We start from the raw sequence: 13,939 nt of genomic DNA on the forward strand, positions 1-13,939 counted from the left end.
TCAATTGAGTGAAAGAAACACTGTGTCCCAAATGGCACCCTATCGCCTATATAGTGCATTAGGTCCTGGTCAAAAGTAGTGCACTATATAGAGAATAGGGTGCTATTTGGGACAGTCAACCAGCTGAAACACTTCTGTATCCAGCATCCAAATAGGTTAATGATGATAACCACAACAATTACTGAGATGGATGACGAACTATAGCCTCCACTGTCTTTCACTAACAGCAGAAGGTCTTCTGTGCAATTTCATTTAGTGTGTGCGTGAGAGAGAGAGAGATAAAGAGGGAGAGTGAGAGAGAGAGCGTGCATGTCATACAGTACCTTTTGGTAAATTAGCTGGCATTAGCATCCTCTGAAAGACACAGATAGCTGGGGAGAAGAAGGAGAGCAGGTGAAAAAGCTCGCTTTGAATCATTTTGCCTCCATTGTTGCCGTTTTCACCCCCGGCGGCAGAGAGAGAGAAAAGATCCCATTATTCCAGCCCAAGCCTGTTCTCTCCGTTTAGCGTTTAAAGAAGGGGGAAACGAAGGGGTAATATTCTGATGGAAAGCAGGGCCTCTCTGTGGCAGCCTAGCGGTTTTGTGCCCACTGAAAGGAGTCTGCAGGCTGAAGATTCGTGGCGGTGCCCACCACCTGCTGAGCCTTTTCTCTCCCTCCTCTCTTTCTCTCCCTTTCACCGTCAGGCGCCGTGAGTCAGCAGACTCTGGGTTCAATTCAGCCAGAGTCCTCAGGCAACAACAGAAAACAAGTGTATGACAAAAGAAGAAAGAGGAGAGAGGGAGAGAGAGAGAGAGACATAGGTACTGTATTTTATTTTGCATTGAATGAAAGGGGCTACCGGGGGGGGGGTAAGCTGCACCTGGTTGTTTCTTAGAGGGGGTGCTTTGGGGGTTCAGTAAACATATACCCCGTCGAAAGTGTTGTGTAAAGTGTCACATTTCATCTAACTTCTATGTGTAACACAAGGCCTTATTTGTGTGTTGTGTAAAGCCAGGAGAGGCATGTTGGTAATTAATGTGTGTGCTTGTGTGTGTAAAATAAGTGTATTTAACTTTGTGCTTTGTAAAATAAGTGTTTTTAAATATGTGTTGTGTAGCGGGAGTATGTTTCGACCTTGTTTGGGGTGTGGAGAGAGAAAGTGATCTTGGCCAAGACGTGTATGTGTGTGCCTGAAGAAAGACCTTGAGCCATCATCCGCCCTCAGCTCCGGACTGAGAACCCAGTGAATTTTTGTGACCGCCCACCAATGCCTCTGTTTTATTGATGAGGGACTCAACTTTTATATAATAATCTCACAAGATCAGGCCTGTATGAGGAGACTCAACTGCTACATAATTAACACTGTGCAATGCCACAACAGACACACACACACAATCAATTAAATATCATCCAGCTAGAGAGAAACACACCACATGCAGTGCATCATCTTTGTGCCCAGGAAAGTGCCTCCCTGGGGCATGCTCCACTCTCCCTCTAGGAGCACCAAGAGAGTGGCGAGAGAGATAGTTGGATGGATGTAGAGCTGTGTTTCCCAACTGCGGTCCTTGAGTACCCCCAACAGCACACATTTTTGTTGTAGCCCTGGATAAAAACACCTGATTCGACGTGTCAAATAGAATCATGTGTGCTTGTTCGGGGCCACAACAAAAATACATACTGTTGAGTCGGGAAGCACTGTTGTAGAGGGATGATTGCATAGATAGAGCAGAGCATGTGTCAGAAGGAATGGCCCCAAGAGCTCCATGCAGGAGAGCTGAGGGATGGGGGGAAGGAGGGATGAAGAGAGGAGAGATGAGCTACAGCTGGGTCTACATTTCTACTTCAGTCTGCCCTACCAGGGGTGGGATCCGACTCACACCATCACAGAGATAGCTGCTTCAGGTCTTATGCATTAATTAAACACCGCAATCAAGAATTGATGAAGAGTACAACATAAAAGATGTACTCTATACACAAGAGCAGAATATCAAACATCTACTTGCGAATGATTGGTGCTGTCGAGCAGTTTTCCTTCAGTTATAAAGGCAACTGGCTCAAACTGACTCAGCCTGTGTTGACCAATAGTGAACCATCTTACTGACAGCTCAGTCTGTTAACCAATAGTGAACCATCTTACTGACCACTCAGCCTGTGTTGACCATAGAGATGTATAGAGGACTCTAGTGCTCGAAAGCCCGTTTTAGCATGGGCAGCGCCATTGAGGACCTTAGTAGTCATCCGAGTGGGACTTCCTATGGGTTAAGGAATGATCACATAATTCCATCCAGGTCATCAGGAGGGATCAGCCAATGAATGATAGCCTACTCGTGAGCAAACATTCCATAACTGCAAGTGGCAGTAAACAAACTTGGCTTTTTACCTGTTCAAACAACATACTACAGGTGGCAGTATGCACCCTTTCAGTTTGTTTACCAACTCGTAGAAGAAGATCTACTTCAAAATGGAAATGTCCTCAATGGCGCTGTCCGTGTGGTCACAGACACCATAATGGGACAGATAAAACCTTGCGATCTCTATACACTGAGTGTGCAAAACATTATATGCTCTTTGCATGACTTAGATTAATCCAGGTGAAAGCCATGATCCCTTATTGATGCCACTTGTTAAATCCACTTCAATCAGTGAAGATGAATGGGAGGAGACAGGTTAAAGAAGGATTTTTAAGCCTTGAGACAATTGAGACATGGATTGTGTATGTGTGCCATTCAGTGGGTGAATGGGCAAGACATAAGATTTAAGTGCCTTTGAACAGCGTATGGTAGTAGGTGCCAGGCGCACCGGTTTGTGTCAACCCTGCTGTTTCACGCTCAATAGTTTCCTGTGTGTATCAAGAAGGGTTCACCACTCAAAGGACATCCAGCCAACTTGAGTCAACATTGGCCAGCATCCTGTGGAACACTTTCGGCACCTTGTAGAGTCCATGCCCCAACGAATTTAGTACTGTACTTGGGAAAATGTAAGGGATTTAAATGTTATCAGACACTTCTATACAAAGCCTACAGTTCCAATACCCTACATACGTATATATAGTACCAGTCAAAAGTTTGGACACACCTACTCATTCAAGAGTGTTTCTTTATTTTTACTATTTTCTACATTGTAGAATAATAGTGAAGACATCAAAACTATAAAATAACACCTAAGGAATCATGTAGTAACCAAAAAAGTGCTTAACAAATCAAAATATATTTTATATTTGAGATTTTTCAAAGTAGCCACCCTTTGCTTTGATGACAGCTTTGCACATTCTTGGCACAAGATGGGATGGCGTATCGCTGCAGAATGCTGTGGTAGCCATGCTGGTTAAGTGTGCCTTGAATTCTAAATAAATCACAGACAGTGTCACCAGCAAAGCACACCATCACAAATCATCCTCCTGGGAACAACACATGCGGAGATTATCCATTCACCTACTCTGCATCTCACAAAGACATCTCAAATTTGTACTCATCAGACCAAAGGACAGATTTTCACCGGTCTAATATCCATTGCTTGTGTTTCTTGGCCAAAGCAAGTGTCTTTGCCTTATTGGTGTCCTGTAGTAGTAGTTTCTTTGCAGCAATTTGACCATGAAGGCCTTATTAATGCAGTCTCCTCTGAACAGTTGAGGAGACTGTGTCTGTTACTTGAACTCTGTGAAGAATATATTTAGGCTGCAATTTCTAAGACTGCTAACTCTAATGAACAGTAGTAGAGGTAACTCTGGGTCTTCCTTTCCTGTTGCGGTTTCATCATAGCATTTGGTGGTTTTTGCGACTGCACTTGAAAAAACGATCAAAGTTCTTGACATGACTTTCATGTCTTAAAGTAATGATGGAATGTAATTTCTCTTTTCTTATTTGAGCTGTTCTTGCCATAATATGGACTTGGTCTTGTACCAAATAGGGCTATCTTCTGTATACCACCCCTACCTTGTCACAACACAACTGATTGGCTCAAACACATTAAGAAGGAAATTAACTTTTAATGCATTCTAGGTGGCTACCCCATGAAGCTGGTTAAGAGAATGCCAAGAAGGTGATATCGCCCCACAGGATGCTCTGCATCTGTAAAGATTTGTGAGGGTCTTAGGGGCCAAGCCAAATTTCTTCGGCCTCCTTTTTGGACGGCAAGGGACCCTGGGCACAGCCGGGGGAGTATCGCCGTCCAAAAGAGGAGCTGGAGGCAGCTAGAGCGGAGAGGCAACACTACGAGGAATTGGCGTGAGGTAACGGGCACGTGAGGCATCGCCAGAATTTTTTTGGGGGACGGGGGCACACGGGGAGATTGGCGGACTCAGGTAGGAGACCTGAGCCAACTCCCCGTGCTTACCGTGGCGAGAGAGTGACTGGGCAGGCACCGTGTTATGCGCATAGCCCGGTGCACTACATCGCAGCTCCTCGAATCGGCCGGTCTAGAGTGGGCATCGAGCCAGGAGGGATGATGCCGGCTCAGCGGATCTGGTCTCCAGCGCGTCTCCTCGGCTCGGGGTATACTGCACCAGTCCTATGCACGGTGTCCCCGGTTCGCCAGCACAGCCCAGTGCGGCCTGTTCCAACTCCCCGCACTTACCGGGCTACAGGGGGGATCCAGCCAGGAGGAGTTGTGCTAGCTTTGCGCTCGAGACCGCCAGTACGCCTCCACGGTCCAGTGCATCCGGTGCCTCGGCCAAGGACAAGGCCTCCTGCATGTCTCCCCAGCCTGGTGAGTTCTGTGCCTGTGCTAAGCCCTAACCCTCCTGCATGTCTACCCAGCCTGTTGAGTCCTGTGCCTTCTCCCATGGCACAAAGCTTCCTGTGGTGATCCATGGCACAAAGCCTCCAGTGATGATCCATGGCAAGAAACCTCCAGTGATGATCCATGGCAAGAAGCCTCCAGTGATGATCCATGGCACAAAGCCTCCTGTGATGATCCATGGCACGAAGCCTCCAGTGAGGATCCATGGCACGAAGCCTCCAGTGAGGATCCATGGCATGAAGCAACCAGTGATGATCCATGGCAAGAAACCTCCAGTGATGATCCATGGCAAGAAGCCTCCAGTCATGATCCATGGCACGAAGCCTCCAGTGATGATCCATGGCAAGAAGCCTCCAGTGATGATCCATAGCACGAAGCCTCCAGTAAGGATCCATGGCACGAAGCCTCCAGTGAGTATCCATGGCACGAAACCTCCAGCGAGGAGTTATGGCACGAGGCCTCCAACGAGGGACGTCAGTCCGGAGCCTCCAGCAACGCCCTCTAGTCCGGAGCCTCCAGTGTCGCCCTCTAGTCCGGAGCCTCCAGCAATGCCCTCTAGTCCGGGGCCTCCAGCGTCGCCCTCTAGTCCGGAGCCTCCAGCGATGCCCTCTAGTCCGGAGCCTCCAGCAACGCCCTCTAGTCCGGAGCCTCCAGGGACGCCCTCTAGTCCGGAGCCTCCAGCGACGCCCTCTAATCCAGAGCCTCAAGCGACGCCCTCTAGTCCGGAGCCTCCAGCGTTGCCCTCTTGTCCGGAGCCTCCAGTGATCCCCTCTAGTCTGTAGCCTCCAGCGACGCCCTCTAGTCCGGAGCCTCCAGGGATGCCCTCTAGTCCGGAGCCTCCAGCGACGCCCTCTAATCCGGAGCCTCAAGCGACGCCCTCTAGTCCGGAGCCTCCAGCGACGCCCTCTAGTCCGGAGCCTCCAGCGACGCCCTCTAGTCCGGAGCCTCCAGCGACGCCCTCTAGTCCGAAGCCTCCAGCGACGGGCTTCAGTCCGGAGCAGCCAGAGTCTCCCTCCTGTCTGGAGCAGCCAGAGTCTCCCTCCTGTCCGGAGCAGCCAGAGTCTCCCTCCTGTCCGGAGCAGTCAGAGTCTCCCTCCTGTCCGGAGCAGTCAGAGTCTCCCTCCTGTCCGGAGCAGTCAGAGTCTCCCTCCTGTCCGGAGCAGTCAGAGTCTCCCTCCTGTCCGGAGCAGTCAGAGTCTCCCTCCTGTCCGGAGCAGTCAGAGCCTCCCTCCTGTCCGGAGCAGTCAGAGCCTCCCTCCTGTCCGGAGCAGTCAGAGCCTCCCTCCTGTCCGGAGCAGTCAGAGTCTCCCTCCTGTCCGGAGCAGTCAGAGTCTCCCTCCTGTCCGGAGCAGTAAGAGTCTCCCTCCTGTCCGGAGCAGTCAGAGTCTCCCTCCTGTCCGGAGCAGTCAGAGTCTCCCTCCTGTCCGGAGCAGTCAGAGTCTCCCTCCTGTCCGAAGCAGCCAGAGTCGCCCTCCTGTCCGGGGTCGGCGGTAAGGGTCCCCGCTCCAGAGGCGCCACCTAAGTGGGCCAAGACTAAGTTGGAGCGGGGTCCTAGTCCCGCACCAGAGCCGCTACCGCGGTGAAATGCCCACCCAGACCCTCCCCGATAGGTTAAGGTTTTGCCCCCGTTGGGGGGGGGGGGGGGGGTACTGTCACGCCCTGACCTTAGAAATCCTTTTTATGTCTCTATTTTGGTTGGTCAGGGCGTGAGTTTGGGTGGGCATTCTATGTCTGGTGTGCTATGTTGTCTATTTCTTTGTGTTTGGCCGTGTGTGGTTCTCAATCAGAGGCAGCTGTCTATCGTTGTCTCTGATTGAGAACCATACTTAGGTAGCCTGTTCCCACCTGAATTTGTGAGTAGTTATTTTCTGGTTAGTGTTTGTTGCACCTTTCAGAACTGTTTGTTTGTCATTTTGTTGTTTTCGTTCGAGTGTTCATATTTATTAAAGGTATTTATGAATACTTACCACGCTGTACCTTGGTCCTCTTCTCCTTCTCCCAACGACGTTCGTTACATGGAGACATTACAATAATATTTTTTAATACCACACAAATTCCCAAAATGTCAGGATGCTCCGACATTGACATACTGAGATCAATAAAACGAATGACCCATGTCTTAAATGCACAAATAGCATAGTCCAATGAAAAGAGTGGATACATGTACTGAACAAAAAAATATAAACGCAACATGCAACAATTTTAAAGATTTTACTGAGTTACAGTTCATACTGTAGAAGGAAATCAGTCAATTGAAATAATTTCATTAGGCCCATTATCCAAGCTGGGGTTGCAGTAGGACCTATGTATTTGTCTTTGTCTTATCCTGTGTCTTATCCCGTATAAATAGACGGTCTTTTTTGTATATATCTTTATCTCACTTTCTTTCTATGAACTAAATATACTTTCCTACAACTCGCCTCACCCAATGTGGTACGGATCTGCTATTTTTATGCCTTAACCTGTCTAGGATCAGCGTGGCGCTAGCGGCACCCCCCCCCCCCCCCCACTGAAAAACCAGTGCCGCGAAATTCAAAAAAAATATATTTTTAAAATATTTAACTTTCACACATTAAAGTCCAATACAGCTAATGAAAGACACAGATCTTGTGAATCCAGTCAACATTTCCGATTTTTAAAATGTTTTACAGGGAAGACACAATATGTAAAGATGTACATCTATTACCTAAAAACACATTAGCATAATCCACCATCTTTTATTTGTCCACCAACACCAGTAGCCATCACCAATTCGGCTAAACTAAGATATTTATAGCCCCTAACCAACAAAAAAACTCATTAGATGACAGTCTGATAACATATTTATGGTATGGGATAGGTTTTGTTAGAAAAAAGTGCATATTTCAGGTAGACTTCATAGTTTACAATTGCACCCACCATCACAAATGGACTAGAATAATTACAATGAGCAACGTGTTTACCTAACTACTAATCATCAAACATTTCGTAAAAATACACAGCATACACGAATCGAAAGACACAGATCCTGTGAATACAGACAATATTTCAGATTTTCTAAGTGTCTTACAGCGAAAACACAATAAATCGTTATATTAGCTTAGCACATAGCAATTAGCAGCCCAGCATTGATTCTAGCCAAAGTGAGCGATAAAAGTCAACATCGCCAAAAGATATTAATTTTTTCACTAACCTTCTCAGAATTCTTCCGATGACACTCCTGTAACATCACATTACAACATGCATATACAGTTTGATCGAAAATGTTTATATTTAGCCACCAAAATCATGGTTAGACAATGTGAAATGTAACTCAGCTGGTCAGAATTTGTCCTTGCGCCACTTAGACAGTGATCTACTCTTATACATAAATACTCATAAACGTGACTAAAAAATATAGGGTGGACAGGGATTGATAGACAATTTAATTCTTAATACAATTGCGTTATTACATTTTTTAATTTATCCTTACTTTTCAATACAGTTTGCGCCAAGCGAAGCTACGTCAAAAAACATGGCGTCCTAAGCCACTAAAATGTTTCGACAGAAACACGATTTATCATAATAAAAATGTCCTACCTTGAGCTGTTCTTCCATCAGTATCTTGGGCAAAGGATCCTTTCTTGGGAGAAATCGTCTTTTGGTGGAAAGCTGTCCTCTTGCCATGTGGAAATGTCAACTGCGTTCGGGATGAACTGAAAAGCGTGCCCAACTTTTCACATCGTTGCAAAAATAAATGTCCCAAAATCGCACTAAACGGATATAAATTGCTATAAAACGCTTTAAATTAACTACTTCATGATGTTTGTAACTCCTATAACGAGTGAAAAGATGACCGGAGAAATATAACAGGCTAAACTAACGCTTGGAACAGGAGAGGGTCGGTGTCTTCCACGCGCGTTACGCAGCAAGAAAAGACTTGCTAGCTAAAGGTTTTTTTCATTTGTAGGGCCTGTGAACGAGCAATCGACCCCGTTGGAATCGTCATCACGTAAAGGCATCCAGGGGAAGACGTAAGAAGTGTCCGTATAGTCATAGCAACGACAGTGCCCTTTTAACTGACTTCAGAAAAGTGGCCAACATTTCTCAAATCTGACTCCATGTCAGGGAAATTGCTGTAGAATGGGCTCTGTTTCACTTAGAGACAAAATTTCAACTCCTATAGAAACAATAGACTGTTTTCTATCCAATAATAATAATAATATGCATATTGTACGATCAAGGATTTTGTGGGAAGCCGTTTAAAAAATTAGCCACATTAGCATAAATAGTCTAAACAGCGCCCCCATCCCCAACAGGTTAAAACTGGAACTTCCATCAGTAGTTAGCCAGCTAACTAGCTACTAGTCTTTTTTAGCCACGGCTAGCGGTCTTCGCCTTTTCCCGGTCATCAGCCAGTCTTGGCTCGGACAACAACTGCCAGTCTGCACAGCGCGATATCAACCCAGAGCATATCGGACTGCTTCTCTCCACCATATCACCGGATTCCTGCCTCTCTGGATCATTACACCGGATCATCGCAGCTAGCTGTTAGCTAACGCCTCTGTCCCGAAGCAAGCACCAGCTAACCTTGAGCTGTCCTCGAGCTAGGCCCATATACCAGCTAATTCTAGGGCTACAATGCCTCCTTTGACAATTGGCCTGGACCCTTCATTGTCGACACAGAGCCTCGCTGATCCATCACAACTGGACTGCCGACGTGATCGCCCGATGTGGTCTCAACAAGCTATTCTGTTACAAAGTCACCAAAGAACCATCTACTAGCCCCGGCCAGCTAGCTTTTCTGAACGCTCTGTCCCCTGCTCGTCTAGCGTAGCAGTAACTACCGAACGGCACCATGACTCACCTATTACTGCTTTTTTGACCCTATGATCACTCGGCTACACAGCTGATGACCCCTGGACAGTTTCAATGACACGGTACCTCATTTTGTTCACCTGTCGGCCCCAGACTCGAACTCAGGTCCTGTATGTATCTAACTGACCCGCTCTGCCCATTCATCTCAATTTACCAGTTGTTGTCTTAGCTCACCTGATCAACACCTGTGATTGCTTTATGCCCCTCTCTAATGCCAATATGCCTTGTCTACGTACTGCTGTCTTGACTAGTTCTTATTTTTTTACTTCACTGTAGAGCCCTCAGTCCCACTCAAAATGCCTTAGATAGCTCTTTTGTCCCACCCCACACACATGCGGCGAACTCACCTGGCTTAACTGGGGCCTCCAGAGACAAAACCTCTCACATCGTCACTCAACGCCTAGGTTTACCTCCACTGCACTCACATCCTACCATACCCTTGTCTGTACATTAGGCCTTGAATCTATTCTACCACGCCCAGAAATATGCTCCTTTTATTCTCTGTCCCCAACGCACTAGACAACCAGTTTTTATAGCCTTTAGCCGTACCCTTATCCTACTCCTCCTCTGTTCCTCTGGTGATGTAGAGGTTAACCCAGGGCCTGTAGCCCCCAATTAAACTTCTATTCCCCAGGCGCTCTCATTTGTTGACTTCTGTAACCGTAAAAGCCTTGGTTTCATGCATGTTAACATCAGAAGCCTCCTCCCTAAGTGTGTTTTATTCACTGCTTTAGCACACTCCGCCAACCCTGATGTCCTAGCCGTGTCTGAATCCAGACTTAGGAAGGCCACCAAAAATTCGTACATTTCCATCCCCAACTACAACATTTTCTGCCAAGATAGAACTGCCAAAGGGGTGGAGTTGCAATCTACTGCAGAGATAGCCTGCAGAGTTCTGTCATGTGCCCAAACAGTACTTTTAAAAATCCACCTTTCCAGAAATAAGTCTCTCAAAGTGGGTCGCTTGTTATAGACCCCCCTCAGCCTCCAGCTGTGCCCTGGACACCATATGTGAATGAATTTCCCCCCATTTATCTCCAGAGTTTGGACTGTTAGGTGACCTAAACTAGGATATGCTTATTAACACCCCGGCCAACCTACATTGTAAGCTAGATGCTCTCAATCTCACACAAATTATCATGGAACATACCAGGTACAACCCTAATTCCGTAAACACGGGCACCCTCATAGATATCATCCTGATCAAACTGCCCTTTAAATACACCTCTGCTGTCTTCAACCAGGATCTCAGCGATCACTGCTTCATTGCCTGCGGCCGTAAGGGGTCCACGGTCAAACGACCACCCCTCATCACTGTCAAACGCTCAGCGATTAGGCCTTTCTAATCGACCTGGTATCCTGGAAAGATATTGGCCTCATTCCGTCAGTAGAGGATGCCTGGTTATTCTTTAAAAGTGCTTTTCTCACCATCTTAAATAAGCATGCCCCATTCAAAAAATTTAGAACTAGAACAGATATAGCCCTTGATTCACACCAGACTTGACTGCCCTTGACCTGCACAAAAACATCCTGTGGCGTACTGCATTAGCATCGAATAGCCCCCGCGATATGCAACTTTTCAGGAAGTTAGGAACCAATATACACAGGCATTTAGGAAAGCAAAGGCTAGCTCTTTCAAACAGAAATGTGCATCCTGTAGCACTCCAAAAGGTTCTGGGATACTGTAAAGTCTATGGAGAATAAGAGCACCTTCTCCCAGATGCCCACTGCACTGAGGCTAGGAAACACTGTCACCACCGATTAATCTACGACAATCGACAATTTCAATAAGCATTTTTCTATGGCTGGCCATGCTTTCCACCTGGCTACCCCTACCTCGGTCAACAGCTCTGCAACCCCACAGCAACTCGCCCAAGCCTCCCCCATTTCTCCTTCACCCAAATCCAGATAGCTGATGTTCTGAAAGAGCTGCAAAATCTGGACCCCTACAAATCAGCTGGGCTAGACAATCTGGACCCTCTCTTTCTAAAATTATCCGCCGCAATTGTTGCAACCCCTATTACTAGCCTGTTCAACCTCTCGTTCGTATCGTCTGACATCCCTAAATATTGGAAAGCTGCCGCGGTCATCCCCCTTTTCAAAGGGGGAGACACTCTAGACCCAAACTGTTACAGACCTATATCTATCCTTCCCTGCCTTTCTAAAGTCTTCGAAAGCCAAGTTAACAAACAGATCACCGACCATTACGAATCCCACCGTACCTTCTCCGCTATGCAATCTGGTTTCTGAGCTGGTCATGGGTGCACCTCAGCCACGCTCACGGTCCTAAATGATATCATAACCACCATCGATAAAAGACAATACTGTGCAGCCTTCTTCATCGACCTGGCCAAGGCTTTGACTCTGTCAATCACCGCATTCTTATCGGCAGACTCAACAGCCTTGGTTTCTCATATGACTACCTCGCCTGGTTCACCAACTACTTCTCAGAGAGTTCAGTGTGTCAAATCGGAGGGCCTGTTGTCCGGACCTCAGGCAGTCTCTATGGGGGTGCCACAGGGTTCATTTCTCGGGCCGACTCTTTTCTCTGTATACACCAATGATGTCGCTCTTGCTGCTGGTGATTCTCTGATCCACCTCTAACTAGACGATACAATTCTGTATAATTCTGGACCTTCTAAGGACACTGTGTTAACAAACCTCCAGACGAGCTTCAATGCCATACAACATTCCTTCTGTGGCCTCCAACCGCTCTTAAATGCAAGCAAAACTAAATGAATGCTCTTCAACCGATCACTGCCCGCACCCGCCCGCTCGTCTAGCATCACTACTCTGGATGGTTCTGACTTAGAATATGTGGACAACTACAAATACCTAGGTGTCTGGTTAGACTGTAAACCCTTACTTTCAGACTGAGCATCTCCAATCCAAAATTAAATCTAGAATCAGCTTCCTATTTCGCAACAAAGCATCCTTCACTCATGCTGCCAAACATACCCTCAGTTTTACGACTATCCTACGGATCCTTGACTTCGTCGATGTCATTTACAAAATAGCCTCCAACACTCTACTCAGCAAATTGGATGTAGTCTATCACAGTGCCATCCGTTTTGTCACCAAAGTCCCATATACTACCCACCACTGCGACCTGTATGCTCTCGTTGGCTGGCCCTTGCTTCATATTCGTTGCCAAACCCACTGGCTCCAGATCATCTATAAGTTTTGCTAGGTAAAGCCCTGCCTAATCTCAGCTCACTGGTCACCATAGCAGCACCCACCCATAGCACCCGCTCCAGCAGGTATATTTCACTGGTGATCCCCAAAGCCAACTCCTCGTTTGGCCGCCTTTCTTTCCAGTTCTCTGCTGCCAGTGACTGGAACGAATTTAAAAATTTCTGAAGCTGGAGTCTTATATCTCCCTCATTAACCTTAAGCATCGGCTGTCAGAGCATCTTACCGATCAATGCATCTGTACACAACCCATCTGTAAATAGCCCACCCAACTACCTCCTCCCCATATTGTTATTTATTATTTGCTCCTTGGCACCCCAATATCTTTACTTGCACATTCATCTTCTGCACATCTATCACTCCAGTGTTTAATTGCTAATTTGTAATTATTTCGCCACTATGGCCTATTTATTGCCTTACCTCCCTAATCTGTATATAGACTTTTCCAATGTGTAATTTACTGTACATTTGTCTATCCCATGTGTAACTCTGTGTTGTTTGTGTCGCACTGCTTTGCTTTATCTTGGCCAGGTCGCAGTTGTAAATGAGAAATGGTTCTCAACTGGCCTACCTGGTTAAATATATATATTTTTTAAATCTATCGATTTCACATGACTGGCCAGGGGTGCAGCCAATCAGAATGCGATTTTCCCCACAAAGGGCTTTATTACAGACGGAAATACTTCTCAGCACGCCACTTTCCTGCTCCTGAGACGATCCCGTAGGTGAAGAAGCCGGATGTGGACTGGGCTGGCGTGGCTACACGTGGTCTGCAGTTGTGAGGCCCGTTGGATGTACTGCCAAATTCTCTAAAACAACGTTGGAGGTGGCTTATGGTAGAGAAATTAACATGCAATTATCTGGCAACAACTCTGTTGGTCATTCCTGCAGTCAACATGCCAACTGCACACTCCCTCAAAACTTCAGACATCTGTGGCTTTGTGTTGTGTGACAACACAGCTAATTTTAGAGTGGCCTTTTGTTGACCCCAGCACAAGGTACACCTGTGTAATGATCATGTTGTTTAATCAGCGTATCGATATTTCACACCTGTCAGGTGGATGGATTATCTTGGCAAAGGAGAAATGCTCACTAACAGGGATGTAAACAAATTTTTGCCCCCAAAAATTTAGAAATATGCATTTTGTGCATATGGAACATTTCTGGGATCTTTTACTTCAGGAAGTCCGCAG

This window comes from Salvelinus fontinalis, chromosome 4, assembly GCF_029448725.1.
Source record: "Salvelinus fontinalis isolate EN_2023a chromosome 4, ASM2944872v1, whole genome shotgun sequence".
Classification (NCBI taxonomy): domain Eukaryota; kingdom Metazoa; phylum Chordata; class Actinopteri; order Salmoniformes; family Salmonidae; genus Salvelinus; species Salvelinus fontinalis.